The following is a 12,464-nucleotide window of genomic DNA, read 5'->3' as shown; positions in this document are numbered from 1 at the left end:
GTCCGGGTTGGCCTCTATTCCTCTTTCAGTCAAGAGAAAACCCAAGAACTTTCCAGCCTCCACGCCGAAAATGCATTTCTCCGGGTTGAGCTTCAACTTGAACTTGGCGATCGTCGTGAACAATTCTTCCAAGTCTGCAACGTGCTTGCTTTTCTCCTGCGAGGTCACGACCATGTCATCGACGTAAGCTTGCACGTTCCTTCCCAGCATTGGTGCAAGTACTCGATCCATCAGCCTCTGGTACGTGGCCCCCGCGTTCTTCAGCCCAAACGGCATCACCTTATAGCAGTAGCACGACCTCTCCGTCATGAAGGCTGTTTTTTCTTCATCCATGGGATGCATCTTGATCTGATTATAGCCCGAGAAGGCGTCCAGGAAACTCAGCAGCTTGCACCCTGCAGCACTATCGACCAGGGCATCAATGCTTGGTAAAGGATACGAATCCTTCGGGCAAGCTTTGTTCAGATCGGTGAAATCGACGCACATGCGCCATTTCCCGTTGCTCTTCTTCGCCAGCACGACATTCGCCAACCATTCAGGGTACTGGACTTCCCTGATGTGGCCTGCAGCGAGGAGTTTCTGGGTCTCATCCCTGATCGCCTGCCTCCTCTCTTTGTTAAATTTCCTTCTCCTTTGTCGCACCGGTCTCACCATGTTGTCCATCGCCAGATGATGGCACAAGAAGTCGGGATCGATCCCAGGCATGTCCGAAGCGGACCAAGCAAACGCGTCCAGATGCCGCTCAATCACCTTGGCGATCTGGTCCTGGAGATCGACCTCCAGAGATCTTCCGAGCTTGAAAACTTTCCCCCCAATCTCCTTCTCGAGCCACTGCTCGACGGGTTTGGGCCTGGATTCTCTGGCGATCACCGCCTTGGCGATTCCCAGTTCTCTCGCTTCCTCGGGGCGATTCTGCGCCTCTTCCTCTTCCAGGCCAGCATTCCTATCCCCCAGCTCAGCATCTACCATCTCTACATCCCCTCCGACAGCCTCCTCTGTTACCGGCGGTCTGGGCTTCACACCGGGAGGCGGGGTGGTTGTTACATAGCTCACGGACCTTTTATTTTTCAGGCTATTTTCATAGCACTTTTTCGCTTCTTTCTGGTCCGACTTGATCGTGATCACCACCCCTTCCATGGACGGCAGCTTCACCTTCATATGCCGAGTTGAGGGAATCGCGCCTATCCTGTTAAGAGTGGGCCTTCCCAACAGGATGTTATATGCTGAAGGTGCGTTTACGATGAGGTACTTGATTTTCTCCGTCCTCGACCCAGCCTCATCTGTAAACGTTGTTCTCAACTCAATGTACCCCCTGACCTCCACCTGGTCACAAGCGAATCCATATAAGCACCCTCCATAGGGCCTCAGCTGGTCAAGGGGCAATTCCAGCTGCGTGAAAGTCGCCCAGAACATCACGTCTGCCGAGCTTCCTTGGTCCACCAGAACTCGGTGGACCTTCCTTCCCGCTGTTATCAACGAAATAACAATGGGATCGTTGTCATGAGGCACAACGTCCCGAAGATCCTGCTTGGTGAACGTAATGTCCACTTCCGGCGAGTGATCCTCAAACATGTCCACTGCCATTACCGATCGCGCGTACTTTTTCCTCTGCGATGCGGTGCATCCACCACCTGAGAAACCCCCTGCAATGGTGTGGATCTCTCCATGGATAGGCATCTCGTGTTGTTGGGCTTCTCCGCCCGCTGGCTGGGAACTCGATGCTCCCCCCGTCCTCCTATCCAGCAGATAGTCGTTTAGGAACCCGCTCTTAACCAGGTCATCGAGCTGGTATCCTAAGGACAAACACGAGTCCAGGTTGTGGCCAAAGCACTGGTGGAACTCACACCAGGCGTCCGGTTTTGACCCCAGCACCTTGTCGCCCACCTTCTCAGGCGCCTTCAACCTAGCAGATATGTTAGGGATAGCGATCAGGTCCGCTAGTCCCATGACGAATTTGTGCTTAGGCGGGCGATTGTACTCTCGGCGTGCTTGTTGTTGGCGTGCTGGCGGTTGGCGCGCTTGGCTTCTTCCCTTATTTCCCCTATCGTAAGGATAGCGAGTCCTTTGGTCTTTTCTGGCCGCCGCTGCCGTTTCCAGCACCGTCTGTGGCTGGATCCTGGTCTGGGCGCGTGGCCTGGCGGGAGCCACGCTGCCTCTCTTCTCGGCGACTTCACTCTCGTCGGCGATGTGGGCCACCGCAAGTCGCCTGACTTCAGCAAACGTCGCTGGATGAGCCCTGATCAAGGCCTCGCAGAATGGCCCTGGCTGCACGCCCTTCTTGAAGGCATAGACCAGCATTTCTTCATCCTTGGTTGGCGACCTGACCATCTGCGCGCCGAAGCGATTGAGGTAGTCTCTGAGGGACTCCCCATGGTACTGCCTTATATCAAACAGATCATAGGACACCCTCGGCGGTGCCTTATTCACAATGTACTGCTCGACAAAGATTTTCGAGAATTGTTGAAAATTGGTTATGTGGCCATTAGGCAGGCTCACAAACCACTCCATCGCCGTTCCCTGGAGCGTGCTCACGAACATCTTACAGTAGACGGCGTCCGACCCTCCCGACAGCATCATCTGTGTGTGGAACGTGGTCAGATGGGCCTCTGGATCCTCCACGCCAGTAAAAACAGCTTTAACCGGAACCACGCTCGTGGGAATTGGCGTGTCGGTAATCGCCTGAATGAAAGGCATTGGGAAAACGCGAGGTGGCGTCGACGGTGCCACCTCTTCAGCTGAAGAACGACCCTGCTGCTCCTGAAGAGCTCGACGCAGCTCCTCAGCTACCTTGCTGAGCTCCTCGTTCCTGGCGCGAGAGGCGACCAGGTCTTCATGTATCCTTGCTTGCTCCACGCGCGAGGCTTCCACAGTCGCCTGCAACGAGCGCATCATTTCTGCCATCTGCGCCATGGTCATGGCGGCGTCGCCTTCAGCTGCGACGGGAGCCACGGGACTGGAACGATTGCTTCTCATCTTTCTCATTAACTTCAGCGAACCACAGAAATACAGCAAATAACACTTCAACCACGAACGAATCAGCGATCAATCGGAGAAAACTCAAGAAACTGCGCAAGAACCCAAGAACACCGCAAACCTTCGCAGAAAACCACCAAAGAACTCGAACTTCCACCAGACAGATTGCGCGCAAGCAACAAAAGACCTCACTCCACCGATTGAAAGACAAACAAACGGCACAAAACACAAACTCACCGAACGAAACTCAAAGAAACTGCAAACGACGGTTGCACCAGCACACAACCGCGCAGAAAACCTCGAAAACTTCCACGAACTCACGCTGTGGATGGGAGCACGTTTTACACGGCCCCACGGTGGGCGCCTGATGATCCTGCCTGTTGACCGGAGCGCTGGAGAATGCCTCGTCAACAGATCGACGTGCGCGCCGCCTCTCACTTCCGTTCCTCCTCTGGACCTATCTCAAGAACCTGCAAAGAAACGATACGGCGCCGCTGCGGCCGATCGCACTCCGACGCTCAAGTCAGTAACGGTATCACCAAATACTAAGAACTGGAACCGTGCAAACTCTCTCTCTCACGAACAGCTCTGTCACTCGCAAGCGTAAAGTGTATGAACTGAACGCGCGTACCTTAGAAAATCTGTTAAGAACTCTTATATACCTGGTGATTTTCTCTCTCCTGGCAGTTACAGACTTGGACACGTGGCTCGTATCCAACCGTACACGTGCCATCATCTGGAGGCTCCCTGACTTGGCGCTGCTTCTACTCTCATTTTGGCTAAGTTACCTATGCATGGTATTGCCCAGTGCATAGCTAACTCAGGAGTGCGATCTCTACTGAAACTGGCGAGTTAGGGCCTTCATACACCTTCCCTGTGGTCTCGCCGGCCGCCCTCATAATCTGCTTCTCCTTCGTCTTCGGCGATGTGCTTATTCTGGCGATCTCCGACTGCCTGGTCGCCTGAGTCTACATCTGGCGACTTCATCTTCAACCTGGCGATCGCCTATTCTGAAAAACTGGAAATCGAAACACGCCAACTTAACAATCGGCGACCACACGTGCCTCCCGACTTCCTTCCCATCTGCCAACCTGGCGCCTTGTCAACACGCCTACACTGTAGCAGGATGCCACGTCATCACACCCGTCCACCAGGGCGGTACAAATGTAAAATACCTTGTGAAGGTGACTTATTGATGATAAGGCGAATGTTGGGAACTGTACCGTCCCGTATCCGGGCGTTGACTAAGTCAAAGTCAAAGTCAACGTGAGGCGTCGCCTAGTTGGAGAGACGCCAAGAGGAAACGTCGCCAAGGCAAGGCGTCGCCTAGGTGAAGGCGTCGCCTCATTGGAGAGACGCCAAGAGGAAGCGTCGCCAAGGCAGGGCGTCGCCTAAGTAAAGGCATCGCCCCACCAGGGCGTCGCCAGATCAAACAGTGCTAAAGTGAGGTAATCACGGTGTGGTTCCCCGATACCCATGGGTAGGAAAGACCATGGAGGGAGTGACGCCGTGGGAAGGCCTCAGGTCCCAATAGCATGGGGCAGCAATAAAGAGAAAGAAAAGGTGGCTTCAAGGCCATAGTAATAGTACCAGTGAAGGGCAGCCTGACTCGTGAAGTGCTCCTGCCACCCTAGAGACGCCTGTGGGGCAGATACGACTCAAGAGGAAAGTCACGCCCAGGGCAACCGGGTGCAGAATACAAAAGGAAGGCAGATACGCTCTCAAAGTAAGTGACTAGATACTTGGGGGCATGAGTTGGCACCCAAAAAGTCACCCCTAGCGCAGTAGCACTCCCAGCAGGAGGACTCACACGTAGAAACGTCCCCAGGTGGGCCGAAGCGGCCCCAGATGGGGTCATGGCGTCGTGAGGCCCTCCACGTGTACGACAGCCATGCCAGAATAGAAACACCCTTTAGTCAGGTGCCAGGTAATTAAAAGTTATTCAATACAGTTTCCCTTTCGAGCATTCAGGTACTATAATGGCTCCCGAGCGTTTCAAATGTCTTAAATGCGCTACGTTTTCTAATTAAGCGCTTTAATGAGTGCGTTACGTTTGTGATTAAAAGCGCTTTAAGGCGCTTTAAATGCTTGGGTAGTTTAAATAGCGCAGAGAATGTTGGAAAAAGGGTTGGAACTTTCGGCAAATTTACCAGAAAAACTCTCCAGTTGCTTGCTCGTGCTTCAAGGTTACGTACAAGTGACTGGGGAATATTTTTGCCTGAAGGAGACAACACACACATATACACAGTTCTTTTACCACCTTCAGAGTGCCATACGCGGTGCTCCGATACGAAGGTGCATAGTTTTTGGTGTTTCTTGCTGGCTGACTTGAGCGTCGGAGTGCACACGGCCGCTAGGGCGCCTTTTTGTCCTCTTTTTTGCAGGAATCCACGGGCAACCAGTGGGAAGGAGTCCCTAGCTGACGGTTGAGGTCGCGCACGAAGACGTCCCGGTCAACCGGACGGAACATTTGGCGCCCACCGTGGGGCCGATATAAAACATCAGTCCCATCACAAGTTCGAGAAGGTTTATCAAGTTACAGCAACGTTAAAGGAGATTGGAGTGACAATGGCCCCCACCAGACGGAGATCGGCACGCGCAGCCCCAGCAGACCTATCCATGCAACAGGTCCTGGAGATAATGAGGGGGCTGCAGCAGGACATGGCGGATTCGAAAATGGAGCAGGAACGCATGCAGGCAGACCTTGACGCCACGCATAAGCGGAACGAAGAGCTCCACCGTGTGAATGAGGAGTTGCTCCAGGGCCTGAGAAACGATAGGAGGCGGCCTGGGCATGACGAGACGGAGAACCATTCCCCACCAAGGGAGTTTTCCACTCCTTTCTCACAGGAGATCCTAGACGCAGCGATCCCGAACAGGTTCGCGGGACCCAAGGTGATCTTCACCGGGATGGAGGACCCAGAGACGCACCTGGCTGCATTTCACACGCAGATGGTCCTGATAGGCGGTTCTGATGCTGCCAAGTGCAAGCTCTTCATGAGCACCCTGACCGGGATGGCTATGGACTGGTTCATTAGCCTCCCGGAAGGTCATATCACATCCTTCCGCCAATTGTCGCGGTTATTCCGAGAACAGTACTTAGCCAACAAGGCCCCGCCGTCGGTCTCCTACGACCTGTTCGACGTGAAGCAATATCAGGGGGAGACCCTGAAGGAGTATATCAATCGCTTCGGGGCCCAGGTCGTGAAGGTTGGTACAACAGAAGAGCCTATGATCGTGTACGCATTTGTGAAAGGCGTATGCCCCGGCCCCTTCGGAGAATCCATTATCCGTAATCGCCCTAGGACTTTCGCTGAATTACGGCGCAGGGCAGTAGAGCATATTGCTTCGGAAGGGGAGGTATGTGTGAAGCGCACCGGCGCCGTGCCCACACGCCCGAGGGGACCGGCGCGAGTTCAACCCGTCAGAGTCAATGAGACCACGACGGGGAGAAAGAAGCCAGAGGCGAGACGCCCCTACGAGGCCCGAAAGCCCCAGCCCCGGGGCCCAGCAGGAGGCGAACGCCCCGCCAGAGAAAGAGCAAGACCGGCGAGGTACAACTTCGTGGTTGAGTTGAAGGATTTGATCGCCGTACCCAACATAGTCGAGAGGGTGAGGCGACCGGCGAAGACCGACAAGGTGTTAGGGCCCCGTAAAGACTCTTGGTGCGAATTCCACGAGGCTTTCGGGCACCAAATTGATAATTGCCTGTCGTTGGGCTACCAGCTAGATGAGCTGGTGAGGACTGGGTTTTTGAAAGATTATGTCGCAGATTCCACCACGACCGCCACCTTGCCGCCGCCGGCAGATGAGCCAGCACACGAGATGCCTGTGCTTGGCGAGGTCCACACCATTGCTGGAGGTTTTTCCGGCGGAGGACCCACCGCCTCCCAGCGGAAGAAATACGCGAGGGGGGTGAATTCAATCGAGGAGAGGCTCTCGGGGGAGCCCTGGGAGTCAGATATTGTGTTCACAAGAAGAGACCTCCGAGATGTGGTGCCCCACGACAACGATCCCGTTGTCATCTCAGTCGTCACAGCTGGAAGGAAGGTCCACAGAGTGCTTGTTGATCAAGGAAGCTCGGCAGACGTCATGTTTCTGTCGACCTTTAATAAGTTACGGTTGTCCCCCGATCTGCTGAGTCCCTATACAGGATGTTTGTATGGGTTCGGGGATAACCAGGTAGAAGTCCGGGGGTACCTGGAGTTGAGGACTACGTTCACAGACGGAGAGGCCTCCCGTACCGAGAGCATCCGGTACCTCGTCGTGAACGCTAATTCTGCCTACAATATTTTGCTGGGCAGACCGGCGTTAAACCGTCTGAGCGTAGTGTCCTCCACCCGTCACATGAAGATGAAGCTACCGGACCTCAGTGGTCGGGTGATAGTCATCAGGTCAGACCAGGAGGAGGCGAGGAAATGCTATGAAAACAGCCTGAAGACGAAGAGAGGCGTATTCATGGTGTATGAACGTCCGCCGAGCGCGGACGCGACGATGATTGAGGCGACGCCCGCTGGGCTGACGCCTGAAGAGGCCATAACAAACAGGGCGATGCCCGAAGCAGATGTGCCGATGGAAGAAGACCCTGACGACGCGGTGCCCGTCGAAGAGGCGGCGCCCGTCGAAGAAGATAGCAGGGAGCAGCCTGCAGCTAACGCCATAGAAAGGGAGATTGGCGGCAAAGCTTTCAAGTTAGGAAGTTCGCTAAGCCCAGAAGAACAGGAAGGGGTGGCAGAAGTGATTTCGCGCCACCTGGATGCCTTCGCATGGTCCGCCTCGGATATGCCAGACATCGACCCTGATTTCCTGTGTCACCACCTCAGCATGGACGCCACGGTCCGCCCCGTGCGTCAGAGAAGGAGGAAGTTCAATGAGGAACGACAACAGGTGGTCAAAGACGAAACGCAGAAGCTGCTGAGTGCTGGCCACATTAGGGAGATTCAGTACCTTGAGTGGCTCGCCAATGTCGTTTTGGTGAAAAAGGCGAACGGAAAGTGGAGAATGTGCGTTGACTTCACGGACCTGAACAAGGCGTGCCCAAAGGATTCCTATCCGTTGCCCAGCATCAACGCCTTGGTAGACAGCGCGTCCGGCAGCAAGGTGTTAAGTTTCCTGGACGCCTTCTCAGGGTACAACCAAATCAAGATGCACCCAAGAGACGAGAGCAAGACTGCATTCATGACGGAGACATGCAGTTACTGTTATAAGGTGATGCCATTCGGGCTGAAAAATGCGGGCGCCACGTACCAGAGGCTAATGGATAAGGTCCTGGCGCCAATGCTCGGGAGGAATGTGTACGCTTATGTCGACGACATGGTGGTGGCGTCGCAGAGTAGGGTGCAGCACATGGCAGACCTGGAGGAGTTGTTCAACACAATATCCAAATACCGCCTCAAGTTAAACCCCGAAAAGTGTGTTTTCGGGGTAGAGGCCGGTAAGTTCTTGGGTTTTTTGCTCACCGAGAGGGGGATAGAGGCGAACCCCGACAAATGTGCAGCTATTATCGCCATGCGGAGTCCGACGTCGGTAAAGGAGGTGCAACAGTTGACAGGGCGGATGGTGGCGCTCTCGAGGTTTGTTTCCGCCGGAGGAGAAAAGGGGCACCCGTACTTCCAGTGCCTCAAGAGAAACAGTCGCTTTGCATGGACTAATGAGTGCGAAGCGGCTTTCATTAAGCTGAAGGAGTACCTGGCGACGCCACCGGTCCTCTGCAAGCCGGTAACGGGCGTGCCCCTCCGTTTGTATTTTACTGTAACGGAGCGGGCCATCAGTTCTGTGTTGGTCCAAGACCAGGACCAGAGTCAGAAGCCCATCTACTTCGTGAGCAAGGCCTTAGAGGGGGCTGAGACGAGGTACCAAGCACTAGAAAAGGCGGCGCTGGCGGTAGTGTTCTCTGCTAGGAGGCTCCGTCATTACTTCCACAGTTTTACGGTGGTGGTGATGACCAATCTCCCCATACAGAAATTGCTGCAGAAACCCGATGTGGCAGGAAGAATGGTACGCTGGGCAGTGGAGCTGTCAGAATTCGACATCCAGTACGAGCCTAGAGGGTCCATCAAAGGGCAGGTGTACGCGGATTTTGTAGCAAAACTTTCGCCCGGAGGTGAGCAAGAGGTGGAAGCTAATTCGCAGTGGCTACTCTCGGTTGATGGCTCTTCAAACCAACAAGGGAGCGGTGCGGGAATAGTGTTGGAGGGACCCGACGGCATACTGATCGAGCAGGCCTTGCGTTTTGCCTTCAAGGAAAGTAACAATCAGGCAGAATATGAAGCCTTGATAGCAGGAATGCTCTTGGCCAAGGAGATGGGCGCACAGAACCTCCTGGTGAAGAGCGACTCTCAGTTGATTACGGGGCAGGTGTCGGGTGAATTCCAGGCGAAGGACCCACAGATGGCGGCGTATCTAAAATACGTCCAGTTGTTGAGGGGGGCATTCAACGCTCTTGAGCTGATACATGTCCCGAGGGAGCAGAATGCCAGAGCTGACCTGCTTGCAAAGTTGGCCAGCTCAGGCAAGGGGGGTAGACAGAGGACAGTGATCCAGGAGACTCTCAAAGCTCCGCGTCGATTCGTGGAAGACAACAGGGTGGATGTCCTCCAGATTTATACATCAAGGGGAAGGCCGAGGAGCCATTCCTCTTTAACCCAAGATACGCGGAAATCGCCCCGCATCAGCATATACGCGGGTGTGCCTGAGGAAGAGGAGATGCAGGTCTGTGTTTTGTCCAAGGGAGACACCTGGATGACGCCCTATAAACGGTACCTGGCGGATGGGGCTCTTCCACTGGACCCTGAAGAGGGCAAAAAAGTCAAAAGAAATGCCGCCAGATATACTTTGGTGGATGGGGTGCTGTTCAGGCACGGCTTCACTCACCCTATCCTAACATGCGTCAGTGGCGATGAGTGCACCAGGATAATGGTGGAGCTACACGAAGGCATCTGCGGAAGCCATGTAGGGGGAAGATCCTTAGCCTCCAAGGTAATACGCGCAGGTTTTTTCTGGCCAACAGTGAAAGAGGATTACGCACGGCACGCCCAGCGGTGTAGGCAATGCCAAAAGCACGCCGACTGGCACAAGGCGCCGCCAGAAGAGTTAAGGTCTATATACAGCCCGTGGCCTTACCCAGAGGTTGTGTCTCTGTCTCTTCACCTCAAAAAAGTGAAGAAAGAGGTCAACCGAGGGTGCACAACCCAGAAAACCGAAGAGGATATCGAAGGCCTTGACAAAGGCCCAGCTGTTGGGGTATAACTGGGCCGGAGCCACGTTGATCTCTGTCAGCAGTTCCTTCTCAAACCAAGAAAAGGGTAAGCGCACTCCGATGGTCTTGAACCACCTGGTAAAAGTAAAAGAAAGGGACCCCTTCGTTGGCCCGTTCGTCCCCACATACTGGCTCCCCTAGAGTGCAAGGGAGCACAGCGATGTCGTCGTCATGCCTCCTCGCAAAAGCCCGGTGGTCATAGGAACATGACTCTCCTTTGTGCTCCCGTATGGCCCTGGTAGAGAGTAAGCATGAACACTCATCAAGAAGTTCACTCGAAGCCCAAGGGTACAAATCTTTGGGACGAACCCTGGAGAAAGCAGCGTGAGAAGACATTCTGTAACACTCTCAGGATTGTCAGAAACGCAAGAGTTGAGTGAGGGAAACGAAGGCTGGAACGACCTTCGTAAGAAACGGAAGGGTGCAAGAAGAAAGAATGCAAGTAGGTTACGAAGAGTGAGAAATGATGAAGGTAGTTCCAGAGTTTGAAGAGTTAAATAAAGCGGTTAGAGCGCCAAACGACACGAATGGATGCACCGCACGATTGATACACGTGGCAGAAGATGAAAGGATGACGCTGGCACCACTGGTTTAAATCAAAAAACGTCCCATCAACAGAATATCCAGTGGTACGATCCGCCGTCGAAAATGAGTCAGGGGCACAGCAAGAGTCAAGACTTAATGAAATGACTGAATGTCCCATAAACCATACAAGCAGCGCCACGTGGATCAAGCCGAATGACAGAACGTCACATCAGCCATACAGGAGGTGCCACGCGGATGGCACGGACAAAACCTTGAGCTCTTCGCTGTTATCAGGCGTTGACCAAGGCAAGAATTAAGGTCAATGTCGAAGTAAAGGTAACGCCCGAGGCGTCGCCAGGAAGGAAGTAAAGGGCGACGACAGCGCGAGATGTCGCGGGCGTCGCCAACCCAAATACCGACTGGCGTCGCTACCCCGATACCCACAGGTAGGAAAGACTGTGGAGGGAGACGAAATCCCAGAAAGCAAAGTTAGTCACAGGCATCGCCTCCCCGATACCCACAGGTAGGAAAGACTGTGGAGGGAGACGAAATCCCAGAAGGCAAAGTTAGTCACAGGCGTCGCCTCCCCGATACCCACAGGTAGGAAAGACTGCGGAGGGAGACGAGATCGCCAAACGCCAGCGAATCACTGGCAGGGCGTTCCCCGATACCTATGGGAAGGAAAAACCATGGAGGGAACAGACCCTCTCCAGAGCGCTCAGCGTTTTAGACACCCGGGGACGATACGGTGCTGCTGTAGCAGGCCTCTCCTTAGGCGTGGGCGCCGAGCGTTAAGGATCAAAGAAAGGGCCTTTCGGTATCAGAGACGTCCCGTGGACGATACGGCGTCACTAAGTGAGCCTCTCCATGGGCGTGAGGGTTGGCGTGCAACCTTACCCGATCATACCAAGCCGCCCAACGAAGTGAAAGAAATGGGCAGAACCCAGATAAAATAAGTGAAGCGCGTGAAGGGAAAAGACGAGAATGAGATCGCATAGGCAGAATCGTATGTGGCAAAGAAATAAAGGCAACCATACGAACATCCCAAATCAGTAACAAGAGTACGGATAGTTCAAAGAATTACAAGTTTTGACAGATAAAATCAAAAAACGAAGCTAAAGAATAAAAGAGTTAAGCTTGAAGAGGAGGGTGGCGGATGAGAGGCAACGGTTCAGTCATTCAAGTCCATGGGCACGACCTTCCCGTCGACGACGTGGTGTGTGGGGTCGCAGTTCGAAAGGTTGACGCCAGGATTCTCGCAGGACGCCTGAGTTAGGGCCTCTTGGAACCCCTCCTCGAAGGTACCCGCCATCTCCTGGATAAGGGACTTTTTCTCCTTCTCCAGTTCCTCAATGGCGGCGTCTCCAGAGGTCACCTGCTTCTCCAGAGCCTCTTTCTCCACGCGAAGCCGGCTAACCTCGACCCGTAGTTTGTCGTAGTCAACTCGGAGAAGGTCCATAGCTTTGGTCTGGGTGGCCATTTCCTCCTCCATCCGCTCCACCTTGGCAGCCTGTTCGCAGCAACGGTCCTTCAGGTCTTTTTGGGTTTCTGCATCCGCTTTGACCACTTCCTGAAGACCCGTTACCTGCACTTGAAGAGCAACTTCCCGAGTGTAGAAGCCTCCCTGGAGCTCCAATGCCTCCGCCAGTTGCCTCTCTGTTTCTGCCTTGGACTCTTGTATTTGTTTCAGAGAAGTTTGATAGGCTTC

The sequence above is a fragment of the Phaseolus vulgaris genome, chromosome 10 (genome assembly GCF_051622355.1).
Source record: "Phaseolus vulgaris cultivar YP4 chromosome 10, ASM5162235v1, whole genome shotgun sequence".
Taxonomy (NCBI): Eukaryota; Viridiplantae; Streptophyta; class Magnoliopsida; order Fabales; family Fabaceae; genus Phaseolus; species Phaseolus vulgaris.
Note: the sequence above shows the minus strand (reverse complement) of the source record.